General features: G+C 57.2%; 22 non-coding genes and 1 pseudogene across 22 annotated transcripts; all 23 read left to right on the top strand.

Annotated features, from left to right (window-relative positions):
- Positions 1 to 441: 441 nt before the first annotated feature.
- LOC136939805 (U2 spliceosomal RNA) lies at positions 442 to 632 on the top strand. The gene has a single exon (XR_010876018.1). It is a non-coding gene; the product is annotated as a U2 spliceosomal RNA (small nuclear RNA).
- Positions 633 to 1,429: 797 nt separating this feature from the next.
- LOC136939792 (U5 spliceosomal RNA) lies at positions 1,430 to 1,547 on the top strand. Its single transcript, XR_010876005.1, has one exon. It is a non-coding gene; the product is annotated as a U5 spliceosomal RNA (small nuclear RNA).
- A 1,556-nt stretch (positions 1,548 to 3,103) lies between these two features.
- On the top strand, positions 3,104 to 3,294 carry LOC136939794 (U2 spliceosomal RNA). Its single transcript, XR_010876007.1, has one exon. It is a non-coding gene; the product is annotated as a U2 spliceosomal RNA (small nuclear RNA).
- Positions 3,295 to 4,107: 813 nt separating this feature from the next.
- Positions 4,108 to 4,225, top strand: LOC136939791 (U5 spliceosomal RNA). The gene has a single exon (XR_010876004.1). It is a non-coding gene; the product is annotated as a U5 spliceosomal RNA (small nuclear RNA).
- Positions 4,226 to 4,857: 632 nt separating this feature from the next.
- Positions 4,858 to 5,048, top strand: LOC136939782 (U2 spliceosomal RNA). Its single transcript, XR_010875996.1, has one exon. It is a non-coding gene; the product is annotated as a U2 spliceosomal RNA (small nuclear RNA).
- An 823-nt stretch (positions 5,049 to 5,871) lies between these two features.
- LOC136939790 (U5 spliceosomal RNA) lies at positions 5,872 to 5,989 on the top strand. Its single transcript, XR_010876003.1, has one exon. It is a non-coding gene; the product is annotated as a U5 spliceosomal RNA (small nuclear RNA).
- A 632-nt stretch (positions 5,990 to 6,621) lies between these two features.
- LOC136939770 (U2 spliceosomal RNA) lies at positions 6,622 to 6,812 on the top strand. The gene has a single exon (XR_010875986.1). It is a non-coding gene; the product is annotated as a U2 spliceosomal RNA (small nuclear RNA).
- An 800-nt stretch (positions 6,813 to 7,612) lies between these two features.
- LOC136939788 (U5 spliceosomal RNA) lies at positions 7,613 to 7,730 on the top strand. The gene has a single exon (XR_010876002.1). It is a non-coding gene; the product is annotated as a U5 spliceosomal RNA (small nuclear RNA).
- A 324-nt stretch (positions 7,731 to 8,054) lies between these two features.
- Positions 8,055 to 8,245, top strand: LOC136939759 (U2 spliceosomal RNA). The gene has a single exon (XR_010875985.1). It is a non-coding gene; the product is annotated as a U2 spliceosomal RNA (small nuclear RNA).
- Positions 8,246 to 9,048: 803 nt separating this feature from the next.
- On the top strand, positions 9,049 to 9,166 carry LOC136939787 (U5 spliceosomal RNA). Its single transcript, XR_010876001.1, has one exon. It is a non-coding gene; the product is annotated as a U5 spliceosomal RNA (small nuclear RNA).
- Positions 9,167 to 10,283: 1,117 nt separating this feature from the next.
- On the top strand, positions 10,284 to 10,474 carry LOC136939872 (U2 spliceosomal RNA). The gene has a single exon (XR_010876081.1). It is a non-coding gene; the product is annotated as a U2 spliceosomal RNA (small nuclear RNA).
- Positions 10,475 to 11,298: 824 nt separating this feature from the next.
- Positions 11,299 to 11,416, top strand: LOC136939786 (U5 spliceosomal RNA). The gene has a single exon (XR_010876000.1). It is a non-coding gene; the product is annotated as a U5 spliceosomal RNA (small nuclear RNA).
- A 324-nt stretch (positions 11,417 to 11,740) lies between these two features.
- LOC136939861 (U2 spliceosomal RNA) lies at positions 11,741 to 11,931 on the top strand. Its single transcript, XR_010876071.1, has one exon. It is a non-coding gene; the product is annotated as a U2 spliceosomal RNA (small nuclear RNA).
- An 815-nt stretch (positions 11,932 to 12,746) lies between these two features.
- Positions 12,747 to 12,864, top strand: LOC136939785 (U5 spliceosomal RNA). The gene has a single exon (XR_010875999.1). It is a non-coding gene; the product is annotated as a U5 spliceosomal RNA (small nuclear RNA).
- Positions 12,865 to 13,496: 632 nt separating this feature from the next.
- Positions 13,497 to 13,651, top strand: LOC136939771 (U2 spliceosomal RNA; annotated as a pseudogene).
- Positions 13,652 to 14,125: 474 nt separating this feature from the next.
- On the top strand, positions 14,126 to 14,324 carry LOC136939756 (U2 spliceosomal RNA). Its single transcript, XR_010875984.1, has one exon. It is a non-coding gene; the product is annotated as a U2 spliceosomal RNA (small nuclear RNA).
- An 820-nt stretch (positions 14,325 to 15,144) lies between these two features.
- LOC136939784 (U5 spliceosomal RNA) lies at positions 15,145 to 15,262 on the top strand. Its single transcript, XR_010875998.1, has one exon. It is a non-coding gene; the product is annotated as a U5 spliceosomal RNA (small nuclear RNA).
- A 632-nt stretch (positions 15,263 to 15,894) lies between these two features.
- On the top strand, positions 15,895 to 16,085 carry LOC136939849 (U2 spliceosomal RNA). Its single transcript, XR_010876060.1, has one exon. It is a non-coding gene; the product is annotated as a U2 spliceosomal RNA (small nuclear RNA).
- Positions 16,086 to 16,894: 809 nt separating this feature from the next.
- On the top strand, positions 16,895 to 17,012 carry LOC136939783 (U5 spliceosomal RNA). The gene has a single exon (XR_010875997.1). It is a non-coding gene; the product is annotated as a U5 spliceosomal RNA (small nuclear RNA).
- A 632-nt stretch (positions 17,013 to 17,644) lies between these two features.
- Positions 17,645 to 17,835, top strand: LOC136939838 (U2 spliceosomal RNA). The gene has a single exon (XR_010876049.1). It is a non-coding gene; the product is annotated as a U2 spliceosomal RNA (small nuclear RNA).
- Positions 17,836 to 18,644: 809 nt separating this feature from the next.
- LOC136939781 (U5 spliceosomal RNA) lies at positions 18,645 to 18,762 on the top strand. Its single transcript, XR_010875995.1, has one exon. It is a non-coding gene; the product is annotated as a U5 spliceosomal RNA (small nuclear RNA).
- Positions 18,763 to 19,350: 588 nt separating this feature from the next.
- Positions 19,351 to 19,541, top strand: LOC136939753 (U2 spliceosomal RNA). Its single transcript, XR_010875981.1, has one exon. It is a non-coding gene; the product is annotated as a U2 spliceosomal RNA (small nuclear RNA).
- An 806-nt stretch (positions 19,542 to 20,347) lies between these two features.
- On the top strand, positions 20,348 to 20,465 carry LOC136939780 (U5 spliceosomal RNA). Its single transcript, XR_010875994.1, has one exon. It is a non-coding gene; the product is annotated as a U5 spliceosomal RNA (small nuclear RNA).
- Positions 20,466 to 20,479: the final 14 nt, after the last annotated feature.

The following is a 20,479-nucleotide window of genomic DNA, read 5'->3' as shown; positions in this document are numbered from 1 at the left end:
TGCTTGTCCTGCGGCTTTTGGCCTGGGCTTTCCGCTTCCGTCCCTGCTTGTCCTGCGGCTTTTGGCCTGGGCTTTCCGCTTCCGTCCCTGCTTGTCCTGCGGCTTTTGGCCTGGGCTTTCCGCTTCCGTCCCTGCTTGTCCTGCGGCTTTTGGCCTGGGCTTTCCGCTTCCGTCCCTGCTTGTCCTGCGGCTTTTGGCCTGGGCTTTCCGCTTCCGTCCCTGCTTGTCCTGCGGCTTTTGGCCTGGGCTTTCCGCTTCCGTCCCTGCTTGTCCTGCGGCTTTTGGCCTGGGCTTTCCGCTTCCGTCCCTGCTTGTCCTGCGGCTTTTGGCCTCGGCTTTGGTTTTGGCTTTTGGTGGTTTCGGCCGTTCTCGGTGTGGTGACCGAGCGGCCCAGGTGGTGCACGGAGGGTCCGCGCGCCGGGGGCGTCCGATAATGCGGTCATCGCTTCTCGGCCTTTTGGCTAAGATCAAGTGTAGTATCTGTTCTTATCAGTTTAATATCTGATATGTCCTCCATGCGAGGACAACATATTAAACGGATTTTTGCAACAGGGAGTCGGAACAGGGGCTCGCTCCGTCCGCTCCGCGCATCGCCCCGGTATTGCAGCGTCTCCGGGAAGGGTGCAATCTTTCTAAGCGTGTCAAAGAGAAAAGCTAGTGAGGGAGGGAGGGAGGGAGGGAGGGAGGGAGGGAGGGAAGGAAGGAAGGAAGGAAGGAGGGAGGGAAGGAGGGAATGTCTGAATGAGTGAGGTTTGGGGGAGAGGGGTTTAGGTTAGGGCTAGGGTTTTTGGGGTGAGGGTCAAAAAACCCTCAAAAGGGGGGGGCCCCCCAACAAAGCGGAACAAGCGATCCCTACCAAAAAAACGGGGTGAAAAGGGGGTGTGGGCGGAGCCCTGTCGGCCGGTGGCGTTTTCCCGCCCTTTTAGATATAAAAAAAAAAAAAAAAAAAAAAAAGTGAGTGACTGAGTGAGTGAGTGACTGAGTGAGTGACTGAGTGAGTGAGTGACAGAGAGAGAGAGAGAGAGAGAGAGAGAGAGAGAGAGAGAGAGAGAGAGAGAGAGAGAGAGAGAGAGAGAGCTGGCTGACATTCAGCGGGGCCGAGGTGAAAAAACTGGAAGGCAATCGGAATGAGTTTTTTATCGCCGTGTCAGTCGACACCAACACGGAGTGGACTGGCTGGAAGGCGCATACGATAAACACGTACGGATCTTAATGGAGAAAAAGCCATCAATGAAATGGAGAAAGTGCGGTAAGGAAAGAAAAGCCAAGCGGGCGGGGCCGAGCCCCTCTGCGGCCCGTGGCGTTTCCGCGCCTTTTTTTTCCCGAGAAGGATGCGGTTCGCCCCGGTTCTCCCCGGTTCGCCCCCGCGGACGGGTGAGTCAGGGCCAACGGAGGGGTTGGGGTAGGCCGTTTGGGTCGTTTCAAATCGACGCTCTGGTTCCCCTTCAGCACGCACAAGCCTTTCGCCTTTTACTAAAGACTTCCGTGGAGGGGAGCGCCGACGAGTGGAACGTGGTATTTTTGGGAGGCTTTGCCCGAGGGAGGGCAGAGCCTGATGGACGTGTGACAAAAGCAGGGTGAGGTTGGCTTTGGGGTTAGGTGCGTGCCTGCGGGTAAGGCAGGTTTTGTCTTTGCTTCTTCTGTAGCTGTTTCAATTCTGTTGCCTTTTGGCCTGGGCTTTCCGCTTCCGTCCCTGCTTGTCCTGCGGCTTTTGGCCTGGGCTTTCCGCTTCCGTCCCTGCTTGTCCTGCGGCTTTTGGCCTGGGCTTTCCGCTTCCGTCCCTGCTTGTCCTGCGGCTTTTGGCCTGGGCTTTCCGCTTCCGTCCCTGCTTGTCCTGCGGCTTTTGGCCTGGGCTTTCCGCTTCCGTCCCTGCTTGTCCTGCGGCTTTTGGCCTGGGCTTTCCGCTTCCGTCCCTGCTTGTCCTGCGGCTTTTGGCCTGGGCTTTCCGCTTCCGTCCCTGCTTGTCCTGCGGCTTTTGGCCTGGGCTTTCCGCTTCCGTCCCTGCTTGTCCTGCGGCTTTTGGCCTGGGCTTTCCGCTTCCGTCCCTGCTTGTCCTGCGGCTTTTGGCCTGGGCTTTCCGCTTCCGTCCCTGCTTGTCCTGCGGCTTTTGGCCTGGGCTTTCCGCTTCCGTCCCTGCTTGTCCTGCGGCTTTTGGCCTGGGCTTTCCGCTTCCGTCCCTGCTTGTCCTGCGGCTTTTGGCCTGGGCTTTCCGCTTCCGTCCCTGCTTGTCCTGCGGCTTTTGGCCTGGGCTTTCCGCTTCCGTCCCTGCTTGTCCTGCGGCTTTTGGCCTGGGCTTTCCGCTTCCGTCCCTGCTTGTCCTGCGGCTTTTGGCCTGGGCTTTCCGCTTCCGTCCCTGCTTGTCCTGCGGCTTTTGGCCTGGGCTTTCCGCTTCCGTCCCTGCTTGTCCTGCGGCTTTTGGCCTGGGCTTTCCGCTTCCGTCCCTGCTTGTCCTGCGGCTTTTGGCCTGGGCTTTCCGCTTCCGTCCCTGCTTGTCCTGCGGCTTTTGGCCTGGGCTTTCCGCTTCCGTCCCTGCTTGTCCTGCGGCTTTTGGCCTGGGCTTTCCGCTTCCGTCCCTGCTTGTCCTGCGGCTTTTGGCCTGGGCTTTCCGCTTCCGTCCCTGCTTGTCCTGCGGCTTTTGGCCTGGGCTTTCCGCTTCCGTCCCTGCTTGTCCTGCGGCTTTTGGCCTGGGCTTTCCGCTTCCGTCCCTGCTTGTCCTGCGGCTTTTGGCCTGGGCTTTCCGCTTCCGTCCCTGCTTGTCCTGCGGCTTTTGGCCTGGGCTTTCCGCTTCCGTCCCTGCTTGTCCTGCGGCTTTTGGCCTGGGCTTTCCGCTTCCGTCCCTGCTTGTCCTGCGGCTTTTGGCCTGGGCTTTCCGCTTCCGTCCCTGCTTGTCCTGCGGCTTTTGGCCTGGGCTTTCCGCTTCCGTCCCTGCTTGTCCTGCGGCTTTTGGCCTGGGCTTTCCGCTTCCGTCCCTGCTTGTCCTGCGGCTTTTGGCCTCGGCTTTGGTTTTGGCTTTTGGTGGTTTCGGCCGTTCTCGGTGTGGTGACCGAGCGGCCCAGGTGGTGCACGGAGGGTCCGCGCGCCGGGGGCGTCCGATAATGCGGTCATCGCTTCTCGGCCTTTTGGCTAAGATCAAGTGTAGTATCTGTTCTTATCAGTTTAATATCTGATATGTCCTCCATGCGAGGACAACATATTAAACGGATTTTTGCAACAGGGAGTCGGAACAGGGGCTCGCTCCGTCCGCTCCGCGCATCGCCCCGGTATTGCAGCGTCTCCGGGAAGGGTGCAATCTTTCTAAGCGTGTCAAAGAGAAAAGCTAGTGAGGGAGGGAGGGAGGGAGGGAGGGAGGGAGGGAGGGAGGGAGGGAGGGAAGGAAGGAAGGAAGGAAGGAGGGAGGGAAGGAGGGAATGTCTGAATGAGTGAGGTTTGGGGGAGAGGGGTTTAGGTTAGGGCTAGGGTTTTTGGGGTGAGGGTCAAAAAACCCTCAAAAGGGGGGGGCCCCCCAACAAAGCGGAACAAGCGATCCCTACCAAAAAAACGGGGTGAAAAGGGGGTGTGGGCGGAGCCCTGTCGGCCGGTGGCGTTTTCCCGCCCTTTTAGATATAAAAAAAAAAAAAAAAAAAAAAAAAAAAAAAGTGAGTGACTGAGTGAGTGAGTGACTGAGTGAGTGACTGAGTGAGTGAGTGACAGAGAGAGAGAGAGAGAGAGAGAGAGAGAGAGAGAGAGAGAGAGAGAGAGAGAGAGAGAGAGAGAGAGCTGGCTGACATTCAGCGGGGCCGAGGTGAAAAACTGGAAGGCAATCGGAATGAGTTTTTTATCGCCGTGTCAGTCGACACCAACACGGAGTGGACTGGCTGGAAGGCGCATACGATAAACACGTACGGATCTTAATGGAGAAAAAGCCATCAATGAAATGGAGAAAGTGCGGTAAGGAAAGAAAAGCCAAGCGGGCGGGCCGAGCCCCTCTGCGGCCCGTGGCGTTTCCGCGCCTTTTTTTTCCCGAGAAGGATGCGGTTCGCCCCGGTTCTCCCCGGTTCGCCCCCGCGGACGGGTGAGTCAGGGCCAACGGAGGGGTTGGGGGTAGGCCGTTTGGGTCGTTTCAAATCGACGCTCTGGTTCCCCTTCAGCACGCACAAGCCTTTCGCCTTTTACTAAAGACTTCCGTGGAGGGGAGCGCCGACGAGTGGAACGTGGTATTTTTGGGAGGCTTTGCCCGAGGGAGGGCAGAGCCTGATGGACGTGTGACAAAAGCAGGGTGAGGTTGGCTTTGGGGTTAGGTGCGTGCCTGCGGGTAAGGCAGGTTTTGTCTTTGCTTCTTCTGTAGCTGTTTCAATTCTGTTGCCTTTTGGCCTGGGCTTTCCGCTTCCGTCCCTGCTTGTCCTGCGGCTTTTGGCCTGGGCTTTCCGCTTCCGTCCCTGCTTGTCCTGCGGCTTTTGGCCTGGGCTTTCCGCTTCCGTCCCTGCTTGTCCTGCGGCTTTTGGCCTGGGCTTTCCGCTTCCGTCCCTGCTTGTCCTGCGGCTTTTGGCCTGGGCTTTCCGCTTCCGTCCCTGCTTGTCCTGCGGCTTTTGGCCTGGGCTTTCCGCTTCCGTCCCTGCTTGTCCTGCGGCTTTTGGCCTGGGCTTTCCGCTTCCGTCCCTGCTTGTCCTGCGGCTTTTGGCCTGGGCTTTCCGCTTCCGTCCCTGCTTGTCCTGCGGCTTTTGGCCTGGGCTTTCCGCTTCCGTCCCTGCTTGTCCTGCGGCTTTTGGCCTCGGCTTTGGTTTTGGCTTTTGGTGGTTTCGGCCGTTCTCGGTGTGGTGACCGAGCGGCCCAGGTGGTGCACGGAGGGTCCGCGCGCCGGGGGCGTCCGATAATGCGGTCATCGCTTCTCGGCCTTTTGGCTAAGATCAAGTGTAGTATCTGTTCTTATCAGTTTAATATCTGATATGTCCTCCATGCGAGGACAACATATTAAACGGATTTTTGCAACAGGGAGTCGGAACAGGGGCTCGCTCCGTCCGCTCCGCGCATCGCCCCGGTATTGCAGCGTCTCCGGGAAGGGTGCAATCTTTCTAAGCGTGTCAAAGAGAAAAGCTAGTGAGGGAGGGAGGGAGGGAGGGAGGGAGGGAGGGAGGGAGGGAGGGAGGGAGGGAGGGAGGGAAGGAAGGAAGGAAGGAAGGAGGGAGGGAAGGAGGGAATGTCTGAATGAGTGAGGTTTGGGGGAGAGGGGTTTAGGTTAGGGCTAGGGTTTTTGGGGTGAGGGTCAAAAAACCCTCAAAAGGGGGGGGCCCCCCAACAAAGCGGAACAAGCGATCCCTACCAAAAAAACGGGGTGAAAAGGGGGTGTGGGCGGAGCCCTGTCGGCCGGTGGCGTTTTCCCGCCCTTTTAGATATAAAAAAAAAAAAAAAAAAAAAAAAAAAAAAAGTGAGTGACTGAGTGAGTGAGTGACTGAGTGAGTGACTGAGTGAGTGAGTGACAGAGAGAGAGAGAGAGAGAGAGAGAGAGAGAGAGAGAGAGAGAGAGAGAGAGAGAGAGAGAGAGAGCTGGCTGACATTCAGCGGGGCCGAGGTGAAAAACTGGAAGGCAATCGGAATGAGTTTTTTATCGCCGTGTCAGTCGACACCAACACGGAGTGGACTGGCTGGAAGGCGCATACGATAAACACGTACGGATCTTAATGGAGAAAAAGCCATCAATGAAATGGAGAAAGTGCGGTAAGGAAAGAAAAGCCAAGCGGGCGGGCCGAGCCCCTCTGCGGCCCGTGGCGTTTCCGCGCCTTTTTTTTCCCGAGAAGGATGCGGTTCGCCCCGGTTCTCCCCGGTTCGCCCCCGCGGACGGGTGAGTCAGGGCCAACGGAGGGGTTGGGGGTAGGCCGTTTGGGTCGTTTCAAATCGACGCTCTGGTTCCCCTTCAGCACGCACAAGCCTTTCGCCTTTTACTAAAGACTTCCGTGGAGGGGAGCGCCGACGAGTGGAACGTGGTATTTTTGGGAGGCTTTGCCCGAGGGAGGGCAGAGCCTGATGGACGTGTGACAAAAGCAGGGTGAGGTTGGCTTTGGGGTTAGGTGCGTGCCTGCGGGTAAGGCAGGTTTTGTCTTTGCTTCTTCTGTAGCTGTTTCAATTCTGTTGCCTTTTGGCCTGGGCTTTCCGCTTCCGTCCCTGCTTGTCCTGCGGCTTTTGGCCTGGGCTTTCCGCTTCCGTCCCTGCTTGTCCTGCGGCTTTTGGCCTGGGCTTTCCGCTTCCGTCCCTGCTTGTCCTGCGGCTTTTGGCCTGGGCTTTCCGCTTCCGTCCCTGCTTGTCCTGCGGCTTTTGGCCTGGGCTTTCCGCTTCCGTCCCTGCTTGTCCTGCGGCTTTTGGCCTGGGCTTTCCGCTTCCGTCCCTGCTTGTCCTGCGGCTTTTGGCCTGGGCTTTCCGCTTCCGTCCCTGCTTGTCCTGCGGCTTTTGGCCTGGGCTTTCCGCTTCCGTCCCTGCTTGTCCTGCGGCTTTTGGCCTGGGCTTTCCGCTTCCGTCCCTGCTTGTCCTGCGGCTTTTGGCCTCGGCTTTGGTTTTGGCTTTTGGTGGTTTCGGCCGTTCTCGGTGTGGTGACCGAGCGGCCCAGGTGGTGCACGGAGGGTCCGCGCGCCGGGGGCGTCCGATAATGCGGTCATCGCTTCTCGGCCTTTTGGCTAAGATCAAGTGTAGTATCTGTTCTTATCAGTTTAATATCTGATATGTCCTCCATGCGAGGACAACATATTAAACGGATTTTTGCAACAGGGAGTCGGAACAGGGGCTCGCTCCGTCCGCTCCGCGCATCGCCCCGGTATTGCAGCGTCTCCGGGAAGGGTGCAATCTTTCTAAGCGTGTCAAAGAGAAAAGCTAGTGAGGGAGGGAGGGAGGGAGGGAGGGAGGGAGGGAGGGAAGGAAGGAAGGAAGGAAGGAGGGAGGGAAGGAGGGAATGTCTGAATGAGTGAGGTTTGGGGGAGAGGGGTTTAGGTTAGGGCTAGGGTTTTTGGGGTGAGGGTCAAAAAACCCTCAAAAGGGGGGGGCCCCCCAACAAAGCGGAACAAGCGATCCCTACCAAAAAAAACGGGGTGAAAAGGGGGTGTGGGCGGAGCCCTGTCGGCCGGTGGCGTTTTCCCGCCCTTTTAGATATAAAAAAAAAAAAAAAAAAAAAAAAAAAAAAAGTGAGTGACTGAGTGAGTGAGTGACTGAGTGAGTGACTGAGTGAGTGAGTGACAGAGAGAGAGAGAGAGAGAGAGAGAGAGAGAGAGAGAGAGAGAGAGAGAGAGAGAGAGAGAGAGAGCTGGCTGACATTCAGCGGGGCCGAGGTGAAAAACTGGAAGGCAATCGGAATGAGTTTTTTATCGCCGTGTCAGTCGACACCAACACGGAGTGGACTGGCTGGAAGGCGCATACGATAAACACGTACGGATCTTAATGGAGAAAAAGCCATCAATGAAATGGAGAAAGTGCGGTAAGGAAAGAAAAGCCAAGCGGGCGGGCCGAGCCCCTCTGCGGCCCGTGGCGTTTCCGCGCCTTTTTTTTCCCGAGAAGGATGCGGTTCGCCCCGGTTCTCCCCGGTTCGCCCCCGCGGACGGGTGAGTCAGGGCCAACGGAGGGGTTGGGGGTAGGCCGTTTGGGTCGTTTCAAATCGACGCTCTGGTTCCCCTTCAGCACGCACAAGCCTTTCGCCTTTTACTAAAGACTTCCGTGGAGGGGAGCGCCGACGAGTGGAACGTGGTATTTTTGGGAGGCTTTGCCCGAGGGAGGGCAGAGCCTGATGGACGTGTGACAAAAGCAGGGTGAGGTTGGCTTTGGGGTTAGGTGCGTGCCTGCGGGTAAGGCAGGTTTTGTCTTTGCTTCTTCTGTAGCTGTTTCAATTCTGTTGCCTTTTGGCCTGGGCTTTCCGCTTCCGTCCCTGCTTGTCCTGCGGCTTTTGGCCTGGGCTTTCCGCTTCCGTCCCTGCTTGTCCTGCGGCTTTTGGCCTCGGCTTTGGTTTTGGCTTTTGGTGGTTTCGGCCGTTCTCGGTGTGGTGACCGAGCGGCCCAGGTGGTGCACGGAGGGTCCGCGCGCCGGGGGCGTCCGATAATGCGGTCATCGCTTCTCGGCCTTTTGGCTAAGATCAAGTGTAGTATCTGTTCTTATCAGTTTAATATCTGATATGTCCTCCATGCGAGGACAACATATTAAACGGATTTTTGCAACAGGGAGTCGGAACAGGGGCTCGCTCCGTCCGCTCCGCGCATCGCCCCGGTATTGCAGCGTCTCCGGGAAGGGTGCAATCTTTCTAAGCGTGTCAAAGAGAAAAGCTAGTGAGGGAGGGAGGGAGGGAGGGAGGGAGGGAGGGAGGGAGGGAAGGAAGGAAGGAAGGAAGGAGGGAGGGAAGGAGGGAATGTCTGAATGAGTGAGGTTTGGGGGAGAGGGGTTTAGGTTAGGGCTAGGGTTTTTGGGGTGAGGGTCAAAAAACCCTCAAAAGGGGGGGGCCCCCCAACAAAGCGGAACAAGCGATCCCTACCAAAAAAACGGGGTGAAAAGGGGGTGTGGGCGGAGCCCTGTCGGCCGGTGGCGTTTTCCCGCCCTTTTAGATATAAAAAAAAAAAAAAAAAAAAAAAAAAAAAAAGTGAGTGACTGAGTGAGTGAGTGACTGAGTGAGTGACTGAGTGAGTGAGTGACAGAGAGAGAGAGAGAGAGAGAGAGAGAGAGAGAGAGAGAGAGAGAGAGAGAGAGAGAGAGAGAGAGCTGGCTGACATTCAGCGGGGCCGAGGTGAAAAACTGGAAGGCAATCGGAATGAGTTTTTTATCGCCGTGTCAGTCGACACCAACACGGAGTGGACTGGCTGGAAGGCGCATACGATAAACACGTACGGATCTTAATGGAGAAAAAGCCATCAATGAAATGGAGAAAGTGCGGTAAGGAAAGAAAAGCCAAGCGGGCGGGCCGAGCCCCTCTGCGGCCCGTGGCGTTTCCGCGCCTTTTTTTTCCCGAGAAGGATGCGGTTCGCCCCGGTTCTCCCCGGTTCGCCCCCGCGGACGGGTGAGTCAGGGCCAACGGAGGGGTTGGGGGTAGGCCGTTTGGGTCGTTTCAAATCGACGCTCTGGTTCCCCTTCAGCACGCACAAGCCTTTCGCCTTTTACTAAAGACTTCCGTGGAGGGGAGCGCCGACGAGTGGAACGTGGTATTTTTGGGAGGCTTTGCCCGAGGGAGGGCAGAGCCTGATGGACGTGTGACAAAAGCAGGGTGAGGTTGGCTTTGGGGTTAGGTGCGTGCCTGCGGGTAAGGCAGGTTTTGTCTTTGCTTCTTCTGTAGCTGTTTCAATTCTGTTGCCTTTTGGCCTGGGCTTTCCGCTTCCGTCCCTGCTTGTCCTGCGGCTTTTGGCCTGGGCTTTCCGCTTCCGTCCCTGCTTGTCCTGCGGCTTTTGGCCTGGGCTTTCCGCTTCCGTCCCTGCTTGTCCTGCGGCTTTTGGCCTGGGCTTTCCGCTTCCGTCCCTGCTTGTCCTGCGGCTTTTGGCCTGGGCTTTCCGCTTCCGTCCCTGCTTGTCCTGCGGCTTTTGGCCTGGGCTTTCCGCTTCCGTCCCTGCTTGTCCTGCGGCTTTTGGCCTGGGCTTTCCGCTTCCGTCCCTGCTTGTCCTGCGGCTTTTGGCCTGGGCTTTCCGCTTCCGTCCCTGCTTGTCCTGCGGCTTTTGGCCTGGGCTTTCCGCTTCCGTCCCTGCTTGTCCTGCGGCTTTTGGCCTGGGCTTTCCGCTTCCGTCCCTGCTTGTCCTGCGGCTTTTGGCCTGGGCTTTCCGCTTCCGTCCCTGCTTGTCCTGCGGCTTTTGGCCTGGGCTTTCCGCTTCCGTCCCTGCTTGTCCTGCGGCTTTTGGCCTGGGCTTTCCGCTTCCGTCCCTGCTTGTCCTGCGGCTTTTGGCCTGGGCTTTCCGCTTCCGTCCCTGCTTGTCCTGCGGCTTTTGGCCTGGGCTTTCCGCTTCCGTCCCTGCTTGTCCTGCGGCTTTTGGCCTGGGCTTTCCGCTTCCGTCCCTGCTTGTCCTGCGGCTTTTGGCCTGGGCTTTCCGCTTCCGTCCCTGCTTGTCCTGCGGCTTTTGGCCTGGGCTTTCCGCTTCCGTCCCTGCTTGTCCTGCGGCTTTTGGCCTGGGCTTTCCGCTTCCGTCCCTGCTTGTCCTGCGGCTTTTGGCCTGGGCTTTCCGCTTCCGTCCCTGCTTGTCCTGCGGCTTTTGGCCTCGGCTTTGGTTTTGGCTTTTGGTGGTTTCGGCCGTTCTCGGTGTGGTGACCGAGCGGCCCAGGTGGTGCACGGAGGGTCCGCGCGCCGGGGGGCGTCCGATAATGCGGTCATCGCTTCTCGGCCTTTTGGCTAAGATCAAGTGTAGTATCTGTTCTTATCAGTTTAATATCTGATATGTCCTCCATGCGAGGACAACATATTAAACGGATTTTTGCAACAGGGAGTCGGAACAGGGGCTCGCTCCGTCCGCTCCGCGCATCGCCCCGGTATTGCAGCGTCTCCGGGAAGGGTGCAATCTTTCTAAGCGTGTCAAAGAGAAAAGCTAGTGAGGGAGGGAGGGAGGGAGGGAGGGAGGGAGGGAGGGAGGGAGGGAGGGAGGGAGGGAAGGAAGGAAGGAAGGAAGGAGGGAGGGAAGGAGGGAATGTCTGAATGAGTGAGGTTTGGGGGAGAGGGGTTTAGGTTAGGGCTAGGGTTTTTGGGGTGAGGGTCAAAAAACCCTCAAAAGGGGGGGGCCCCCCAACAAAGCGGAACAAGCGATCCCTACCAAAAAAACGGGGTGAAAAGGGGGTGTGGGCGGAGCCCTGTCGGCCGGGTGGCGTTTTCCCGCCCTTTTAGATATAAAAAAAAAAAAAAAAAAAAAAAAAAAAAAAAAGTGAGTGACTGAGTGAGTGAGTGACTGAGTGAGTGACTGAGTGAGTGAGTGACAGAGAGAGAGAGAGAGAGAGAGAGAGAGAGAGAGAGAGAGAGAGAGAGAGAGAGAGAGAGAGAGAGAGCTGGCTGACATTCAGCGGGGCCGAGGTGAAAAACTGGAAGGCAATCGGAATGAGTTTTTTATCGCCGTGTCAGTCGACACCAACACGGAGTGGACTGGCTGGAAGGCGCATACGATAAACACGTACGGATCTTAATGGAGAAAAAGCCATCAATGAAATGGAGAAAGTGCGGTAAGGAAAGAAAAGCCAAGCGGGCGGGCCGAGCCCCTCTGCGGCCCGTGGCGTTTCCGCGCCTTTTTTTTCCCGAGAAGGATGCGGTTCGCCCCGGTTCTCCCCGGTTCGCCCCCGCGGACGGGTGAGTCAGGGCCAACGGAGGGGTTGGGGGTAGGCCGTTTGGGTCGTTTCAAATCGACGCTCTGGTTCCCCTTCAGCACGCACAAGCCTTTCGCCTTTTACTAAAGACTTCCGTGGAGGGGAGCGCCGACGAGTGGAACGTGGTATTTTTGGGAGGCTTTGCCCGAGGGAGGGCAGAGCCTGATGGACGTGTGACAAAAGCAGGGTGAGGTTGGCTTTGGGGTTAGGTGCGTGCCTGCGGGTAAGGCAGGTTTTGTCTTTGCTTCTTCTGTAGCTGTTTCAATTCTGTTGCCTTTTGGCCTGGGCTTTCCGCTTCCGTCCCTGCTTGTCCTGCGGCTTTTGGCCTGGGCTTTCCGCTTCCGTCCCTGCTTGTCCTGCGGCTTTTGGCCTCGGCTTTGGTTTTGGCTTTTGGTGGTTTCGGCCGTTCTCGGTGTGGTGACCGAGCGGCCCAGGTGGTGCACGGAGGGTCCGCGCGCCGGGGGCGTCCGATAATGCGGTCATCGCTTCTCGGCCTTTTGGCTAAGATCAAGTGTAGTATCTGTTCTTATCAGTTTAATATCTGATATGTCCTCCATGCGAGGACAACATATTAAACGGATTTTTGCAACAGGGAGTCGGAACAGGGGCTCGCTCCGTCCGCTCCGCGCATCGCCCCGGTATTGCAGCGTCTCCGGGAAGGGTGCAATCTTTCTAAGCGTGTCAAAGAGAAAAGCTAGTGAGGGAGGGAGGGAGGGAGGGAGGGAGGGAGGGAGGGAGGGAGGGAGGGAGGGAGGGAAGGAAGGAAGGAAGGAAGGAGGGAGGGAAGGAGGGAATGTCTGAATGAGTGAGGTTTGGGGGAGAGGGGTTTAGGTTAGGGCTAGGGTTTTTGGGGTGAGGGTCAAAAAACCCTCAAAAGGGGGGGGCCCCCCAACAAAGCGGAACAAGCGATCCCTACCAAAAAAACGGGGTGAAAAGGGGGTGTGGGCGGAGCCCTGTCGGCCGGTGGCGTTTTCCCGCCCTTTTAGATATAAAAAAAAAAAAAAAAAAAAAAAAAAAAAAAGTGAGTGACTGAGTGAGTGAGTGACTGAGTGAGTGACTGAGTGAGTGAGTGACAGAGAGAGAGAGAGAGAGAGAGAGAGAGAGAGAGAGAGAGAGAGAGAGAGAGAGAGAGAGAGCTGGCTGACATTCAGCGGGGCCGAGGTGAAAAACTGGAAGGCAATCGGAATGAGTTTTTTATCGCCGTGTCAGTCGACACCAACACGGAGTGGACTGGCTGGAAGGCGCATACGATAAACACGTACGGATCTTAATGGAGAAAAAGCCATCAATGAAATGGAGAAAGTGCGGTAAGGAAAGAAAAGCCAAGCGGGCGGGCCGAGCCCCTCTGCGGCCCGTGGCGTTTCCGCGCCTTTTTTTTCCCGAGAAGGATGCGGTTCGCCCCGGTTCTCCCCGGTTCGCCCCCGCGGACGGGTGAGTCAGGGCCAACGGAGGGGTTGGGGGTAGGCCGTTTGGGTCGTTTCAAATCGACGCTCTGGTTCCCCTTCAGCACGCACAAGCCTTTCGCCTTTTACTAAAGACTTCCGTGGAGGGGAGCGCCGACGAGTGGAACGTGGTATTTTTGGGAGGCTTTGCCCGAGGGAGGGCAGAGCCTGATGGACGTGTGACAAAAGCAGGGTGAGGTTGGCTTTGGGGTTAGGTGCGTGCCTGCGGGTAAGGCAGGTTTTGTCTTTGCTTCTTCTGTAGCTGTTTCAATTCTGTTGCCTTTTGGCCTGGGCTTTCCGCTTCCGTCCCTGCTTGTCCTGCGGCTTTTGGCCTGGGCTTTCCGCTTCCGTCCCTGCTTGTCCTGCGGCTTTTGGCCTGGGCTTTCCGCTTCCGTCCCTGCTTGTCCTGCGGCTTTTGGCCTGGGCTTTCCGCTTCCGTCCCTGCTTGTCCTGCGGCTTTTGGCCTGGGCTTTCCGCTTCCGTCCCTGCTTGTCCTGCGGCTTTTGGCCTGGGCTTTCCGCTTCCGTCCCTGCTTGTCCTGCGGCTTTTGGCCTGGGCTTTCCGCTTCCGTCCCTGCTTGTCCTGCGGCTTTTGGCCTGGGCTTTCCGCTTCCGTCCCTGCTTGTCCTGCGGCTTTTGGCCTGGGCTTTCCGCTTCCGTCCCTGCTTGTCCTGCGGCTTTTGGCCTCGGCTTTGGTTTTGGCTTTTGGTGGTTTCGGCCGTTCTCGGTGTGGTGACCGAGCGGCCCAGGTGGTGCACGGAGGGTCCGCGCGCCGGGGGCGTCCGATAATGCGGTCATCGCTTCTCGGCCTTTTGGCTAAGATCAAGTGAGTATCTGTTCACATCAAGCAGATATTGACCCGCCCCCGTCGATACCGGATCGCCTGATAGGGATCCGGTGACGGGGGTGGGTCGGAGCGGTCGTCTGCCTGGGGGTTTCGGCCCCGACGCCAGACGGGGACTTGTCCCCTTTTCAGAGCGTTGGGTGCTTCGGCTCCCAACGTTGCTGGTAACCCAGAGGCGGGCCAGGCCGCCGGAGGGAACCAACGGTTGGACGGACGGAGGGCCGGACTACCAGGATTTGGAATCCTCGCAAGAGGATAGGAAAATCCTCGCCGAAGGGCAGCCTGGGAGAAGTGGCGAAGGGATGGTGCCTTCCCAGGGGCCGTCGCGATAGAGGGCAGAGGGCCAGTCGCTCGACTCCACTGGCGAGGACGACTGGGAGGAGAGCGCGACGGGGACTTTGGGGCGAAAGCCTCAACCCCCGCCAAACTTGGACTCCCGCTTGTAAACCCCCTAGGGGGTAATTGAAATGTGCGCCCCCTTGTGGGGCTTTTGTCCTGTACCCCCTTGTGGGGATCCTGTATGTTTTGACTGTCTTTGTTGATTGTCTTTTATTCTGAAATGGTTTTAAGAGTTGATAAATACTTCTTTTTCTTTTTTTTTAGAAGAAAAAAAAAAAAAAAAAAAAATCTGTTCTTATCAGTTTAATATCTGATATGTCCTCCATGCGAGGACAACATATTAAACGGATTTTTGCAACAGGGAGTCGGAACAGGGGCTCGCTCCGTCCGCTCCGCGCATCGCCCCGGTATTGCAGCGTCTCCGGGAAGGGTGCAATCTTTCTAAGCGTGTCAAAGAGAAAAGCTAGTGAGGGAGGGAGGGAGGGAGGGAGGGAGGGAGGGAGGGAGGGAGGGAGGGAGGGAGGGAAGGAAGGAAGGAGGGAGGGAAGGAGGGAATGTCTGAATGAGTGAGGTTTGGGGGAGAGGGGTTTAGGTTAGGGCTAGGGTTTTTGGGGTGAGGGTCAAAAAACCCTCAAAAGGGGGGGGCCCCCCAACAAAGCGGAACAAGCGATCCCTACCAAAAAAACGGGGTGAAAAGGGGGTGTGGGCGGAGCCCTGTCGGCCGGTGGCGTTTTCCCGCCCTTTTAGATATAAAAAAAAAAAAAAAAAAAAAAAAAAAAAAGTGAGTGACTGAGTGAGTGAGTGAGTGACTGAGTGAGTGACTGAGTGAGTGAGTGACAGAGAGAGAGAGAGAGAGAGAGAGAGAGAGAGAGAGAGAGAGAGAGAGAGAGAGAGAGAGAGAGAGAGAGAGCTGGCTGACATTCAGCGGGGCCGAGGTGAAAAACTGGAAGGCAATCGGAATGAGTTTTTTATCGCCGTGTCAGTCGACACCAACACGGAGTGGACTGGCTGGAAGGCGCATACGATAAACACGTACGGATCTTAATGGAGAAAAAGCCATCAATGAAATGGAGAAAGTGCGGTAAGGAAAGAAAAGCCAAGCGGGCGGGCCGAGCCCCTCTGCGGCCCGTGGCGTTTCCGCGCCTTTTTTTTCCCGAGAAGGATGCGGTTCGCCCCGGTTCTCCCCGGTTCGCCCCCGCGGACGGGTGAGTCAGGGCCAACGGAGGGGTTGGGGGTAGGCCGTTTGGGTCGTTTCAAATCGACGCTCTGGTTCCCCTTCAGCACGCACAAGCCTTTCGCCTTTTACTAAAGACTTCCGTGGAGGGGAGCGCCGACGAGTGGAACGTGGTATTTTTGGGAGGCTTTGCCCGAGGGAGGGCAGAGCCTGATGGACGTGTGACAAAAGCAGGGTGAGGTTGGCTTTGGGGTTAGGTGCGTGCCTGCGGGTAAGGCAGGTTTTGTCTTTGCTTCTTCTGTAGCTGTTTCAATTCTGTTGCCTTTTGGCCTGGGCTTTCCGCTTCCGTCCCTGCTTGTCCTGCGGCTTTTGGCCTGGGCTTTCCGCTTCCGTCCCTGCTTGTCCTGCGGCTTTTGGCCTGGGCTTTCCGCTTCCGTCCCTGCTTGTCCTGCGGCTTTTGGCCTGGGCTTTCCGCTTCCGTCCCTGCTTGTCCTGCGGCTTTTGGCCTGGGCTTTCCGCTTCCGTCCCTGCTTGTCCTGCGGCTTTTGGCCTGGGCTTTCCGCTTCCGTCCCTGCTTGTCCTGCGGCTTTTGGCCTGGGCTTTCCGCTTCCGTCCCTGCTTGTCCTGCGGCTTTTGGCCTGGGCTTTCCGCTTCCGTCCCTGCTTGTCCTGCGGCTTTTGGCCTGGGCTTTCCGCTTCCGTCCCTGCTTGTCCTGCGGCTTTTGGCCTCGGCTTTGGTTTTGGCTTTTGGTGGTTTCGGCCGTTCTCGGTGTGGTGACCGAGCGGCCCAGGTGGTGCACGGAGGGTCCGCGCGCCGGGGGCGTCCGATAATGCGGTCATCGCTTCTCGGCCTTTTGGCTAAGATCAAGTGTAGTATCTGTTCTTATCAGTTTAATATCTGATATGTCCTCCATGCGAGGACAACATATTAAACGGATTTTTGCAACAGGGAGTCGGAACAGGGGCTCGCTCCGTCCGCTCCGCGCATCGCCCCGGTATTGCAGCGTCTCCGGGAAGGGTGCAATCTTTCTAAGCGTGTCAAAGAGAAAAGCTAGTGAGGGAGGGAGGGAGGGAGGGAGGGAGGGAGGGAGGGAGGGAGGGAGGGAAGGAAGGAAGGAAGGAAGGAGGGAGGGAAGGAGGGAATGTCTGAATGAGTGAGGTTTGGGGGAGAGGGGTTTAGGTTAGGGCTAGGGTTTTTGGGGTGAGGGTCAAAAAACCCTCAAAAGGGGGGGGCCCCCCAACAAAGCGGAACAAGCGATCCCTACCAAAAAAACGGGGTGAAAAGGGGGTGTGGGCGGAGCCCTGTCGGCCGGTGGCGTTTTCCCGCCCTTTTAGATATAAAAAAAAAAAAAAAAAAAAAAAAAAAAAAAGTGAGTGACTGAGTGAGTGAGTGACTGAGTGAGTGACTGAGTGAGTGAGTGACAGAGAGAGAGAGAGAGAGAGAGAGAGAGAGAGAGAGAGAGAGAGAGAGAGAGAGAGAGAGAGAGCTGGCTGACATTCAGCGGGGCCGAGGTGAAAAACTGGAAGGCAATCGGAATGAGTTTTTTATCGCCGTGTCAGTCGACACCAACACGGAGTGGACTGGCTGGAAGGCGCATACGATAAACACGTACGGATCTTAATGGAGAAAAAGCCATCAATGAAATGGAGAAAGTGCGGTAAGGAAAGAAAAGCCAAGCGGGCGGGCCGAGCCCCTCTGCGGCCCGTGGCGTTTCCGCGCCTTTTTTTTCCCGAGAAGGATGCGGTTCGCCCCGGTTCTCCCCGGTTCGCCCCCGCGGACGGGTGAGTCAGGGCCAACGGAGGGGTTGGGGGTAGGCCGTTTGGGTCGTTTCAAATCGACGCTCTGGTTCCCCTTCAGCACGCACAAGCCTTTCGCCTTTTACTAAAGACTTCCGTGGAGGGGAGCGCCGACGAGTGGAACGTGGTATTTTTGGGAGGCTTTGCCCGAGGGAGGGCAGAGCCTGATGGACGTGTGACAAAAGCAGGGTGAGGTTGGCTTTGGGGTTAGGTGCGTGCCTGCGGGTAAGGCAGGTTTTGTCTTTGCTTCTTCTGTAGCTGTTTCAATTCTGTTGCCTTTTGGCCTGGGCTTTCCGCTTCCGTCCCTGCTTGTCCTGCGGCTTTTGGCCTGGGCTTTCCGCTTCCGTCCCTGCTTGTCCTGCGGCTTTTGGCCTGGGCTTTCCGCTTCCGTCCCTGCTTGTCCTGCGGCTTTTGGCCTGGGCTTTCCGCTTCCGTCCCTGCTTGTCCTGCGGCTTTTGGCCTGGGCTTTCCGCTTCCGTCCCTGCTTGTCCTGCGGCTTTTGGCCTGGGCTTTCCGCTTCCGTCCCTGCTTGTCCTGCGGCTTTTGGCCTGGGCTTTCCGCTTCCGTCCCTGCTTGTCCTGCGGCTTTTGGCCTGGGCTTTCCGCTTCCGTCCCTGCTTGTCCTGCGGCTTTTGGCCTGGGCTTTCCGCTTCCGTCCCTGCTTGTCCTGCGGCTTTTGGCCTCGGCTTTGGTTTTGGCTTTTGGTGGTTTCGGCCGTTCTCGGTGTGGTGACCGAGCGGCCCAGGTGGTGCACGGAGGGTCCGCGCGCCGGGGGCGTCCGATAATGCGGTCATCGCTTCTCGGCCTTTTGGCTAAGATCAAGTGTAGTATCTGTTCTTATCAGTTTAATATCTGATATGTCCTCCATGCGAGGACAACATATTAAACGGATTTTTGCAACAGGGAGTCGGAACAGGGGCTCGCTCCGTCCGCTCCGCGCATCGCCCCGGTATTGCAGCGTCTCCGGGAAGGGTGCAATCTTTCTAAGCGTGTCAAAGAGAAAAGCTAGTGAGGGAGGGAGGGAGGGAGGGAGGGAGGGAGGGAGGGAGGGAGGGAGGGAGGGAAGGAAGGAAGGAAGGAAGGAGGGAGGGAAGGAGGGAATGTCTGAATGAGTGAGGTTTGGGGGAGAGGGGTTTAGGTTAGGGCTAGGGTTTTTGGGGTGAGGGTCAAAAAACCCTCAAAAGGGGGGGGCCCCCCAACAAAGCGGAACAAGCGATCCCTACCAAAAAAACGGGGTGAAAAGGGGGTGTGGGCGGAGCCCTGTCGGCCGGTGGCGTTTTCCCGCCCTTTTAGATATAAAAAAAAAAAAAAAAAAAAAAAAAAAAAGTGAGTGACTGAGTGAGTGAGTGACTGAGTGAGTGACTGAGTGAGTGAGTGACAGAGAGAGAGAGAGAGAGAGAGAGAGAGAGAGAGAGAGAGAGAGAGAGAGAGAGAGAGAGAGCTGGCTGACATTCAGCGGGGCCGAGGTGAAAAACTGGAAGGCAATCGGAATGAGTTTTTTATCGCCGTGTCAGTCGACACCAACACGGAGTGGACTGGCTGGAAGGCGCATACGATAAACACGTACGGATCTTAATGGAGAAAAAGCCATCAATGAAATGGAGAAAGTGCGGTAAGGAAAGAAAAGCCAAGCGGGCGGGCCGAGCCCCTCTGCGGCCCGTGGCGTTTCCGCGCCTTTTTTTTCCCGAGAAGGATGCGGTTCGCCCCGGTTCTCCCCGGTTCGCCCCCGCGGACGGGTGAGTCAGGGCCAACGGAGGGGTTGGGGGTAGGCCGTTTGGGTCGTTTCAAATCGACGCTCTGGTTCCCCTTCAGCACGCACAAGCCTTTCGCCTTTTACTAAAGACTTCCGTGGAGGGGAGCGCCGACGAGTGGAACGTGGTATTTTTGGGAGGCTTTGCCCGAGGGAGGGCAGAGCCTGATGGACGTGTGACAAAAGCAGGGTGAGGTTGGCTTTGGGGTTAGGTGCGTGCCTGCGGGTAAGGCAGGTTTTGTCTTTGCTTCTTCTGTAGCTGTTTCAATTCTGTTGCCTTTTGGCCTGGGCTTTCCGCTTCCGTCCCTGCTTGTCCTGCGGCTTTTGGCCTGGGCTTTCCGCTTCCGTCCCTGCTTGTCCTGCGGCTTTTGGCCTGGGCTTTCCGCTTCCGTCCCTGCTTGTCCTGCGGCTTTTGGCCTGGGCTTTCCGCTTCCGTCCCTGCTTGTCCTGCGGCTTTTGGCCTGGGCTTTCCGCTTCCGTCCCTGCTTGTCCTGCGGCTTTTGGCCTGGGCTTTCCGCTTCCGTCCCTGCTTGTCCTGCGGCTTTTGGCCTGGGCTTTCCGCTTCCGTCCCTGCTTGTCCTGCGGCTTTTGGCCTGGGCTTTCCGCTTCCGTCCCTGCTTGTCCTGCGGCTTTTGGCCTCGGCTTTGGTTTTGGCTTTTGGTGGTTTCGGCCGTTCTCGGTGTGGTGACCGAGCGGCCCAGGTGGTGCACGGAGGGTCCGCGCGCCGGGGGCGTCCGATAATGCGGTCATCGCTTCTCGGCCTTTTGGCTAAGATCAAGTGTAGTATCTGTTCTTATCAGTTTAATATCTGATATGTCCTCCATGCGAGGACAACATATTAAACGGATTTTTGCAACAGGGAGTCGGAACAGGGGCTCGCTCCGTCCGCTCCGCGCATCGCCCCGGTATTGCAGCGTCTCCGGGAAGGGTGCAATCTTTCTAAGCGTGTCAAAGAGAAAAGCTAGTGAGGGAGGGAGGGAGGGAGGGAGGGAGGGAGGGAGGGAGGGAAGGAAGGAAGGAAGGAGGGAGGGAAGGAGGGAATGTCTGAATGAGTGAGGTTTGGGGGAGAGGGGTTTAGGTTAGGGCTAGGGTTTTTGGGGTGAGGGTCAAAAAACCCTCAAAAGGGGGGGGCCCCCCAACAAAGCGGAACAAGCGATCCCTACCAAAAAAACGGGGTGAAAAGGGGGTGTGGGCGGAGCCCTGTCGGCCGGTGGCGTTTTCCCGCCCTTTTAGATATAAAAAAAAAAAAAAAAAAAAAAAAAAAAAAGTGAGTGACTGAGTGAGTGAGTGAGTGACTGAGTGAGTGACTGAGTGAGTGAGTGACAGAGAGAGAGAGAGAGAGAGAGAGAGAGAGAGAGAGAGAGAGAGAGAGAGAGAGAGAGAGAGAGAGAGAGCTGGCTGACATTCAGCGGGGCCGAGGTGAAAAACTGGAAGGCAATCGGAATGAGTTTTTTATCGCCGTGTCAGTCGACACCAACACGGAGTGGACTGGCTGGAAGGCGCATACGATAAACACGTACGGATCTTAATGGAGAAAAAGCCATCAATGAAATGGAGAAAGTGCGGTAAGGAAAGAAAAGCCAAGCGGGCGGGCCGAGCCCCTCTGCGGCCCGTGGCGTTTCCGTGCCTTTTTTTTCCCGAGAAGGATGCGGTTCGCCCCGGTTCTCCCCGGTTCGCCCCCGCGGACGGGTGAGTCAGGGCCAACGGAGGGGTTGGGGGTAGGCCGTTTGGGTCGTTTCAAATCGACGCTCTGGTTCCCCTTCAGCACGCACAAGCCTTTCGCCTTTTACTAAAGACTTCCGTGGAGGGGAGCGCCGACGAGTGGAACGTGGTATTTTTGGGAGGCTTTGCCCGAGGGAGGGCAGAGCCTGATGGAC

This window comes from Osmerus mordax, unplaced genomic scaffold, assembly GCF_038355195.1.
Source record: "Osmerus mordax isolate fOsmMor3 unplaced genomic scaffold, fOsmMor3.pri Scaffold_32, whole genome shotgun sequence".
Classification (NCBI taxonomy): domain Eukaryota; kingdom Metazoa; phylum Chordata; class Actinopteri; order Osmeriformes; family Osmeridae; genus Osmerus; species Osmerus mordax.
Note: the sequence above shows the minus strand (reverse complement) of the source record. Positions and strands in the feature narration are given on the sequence as shown.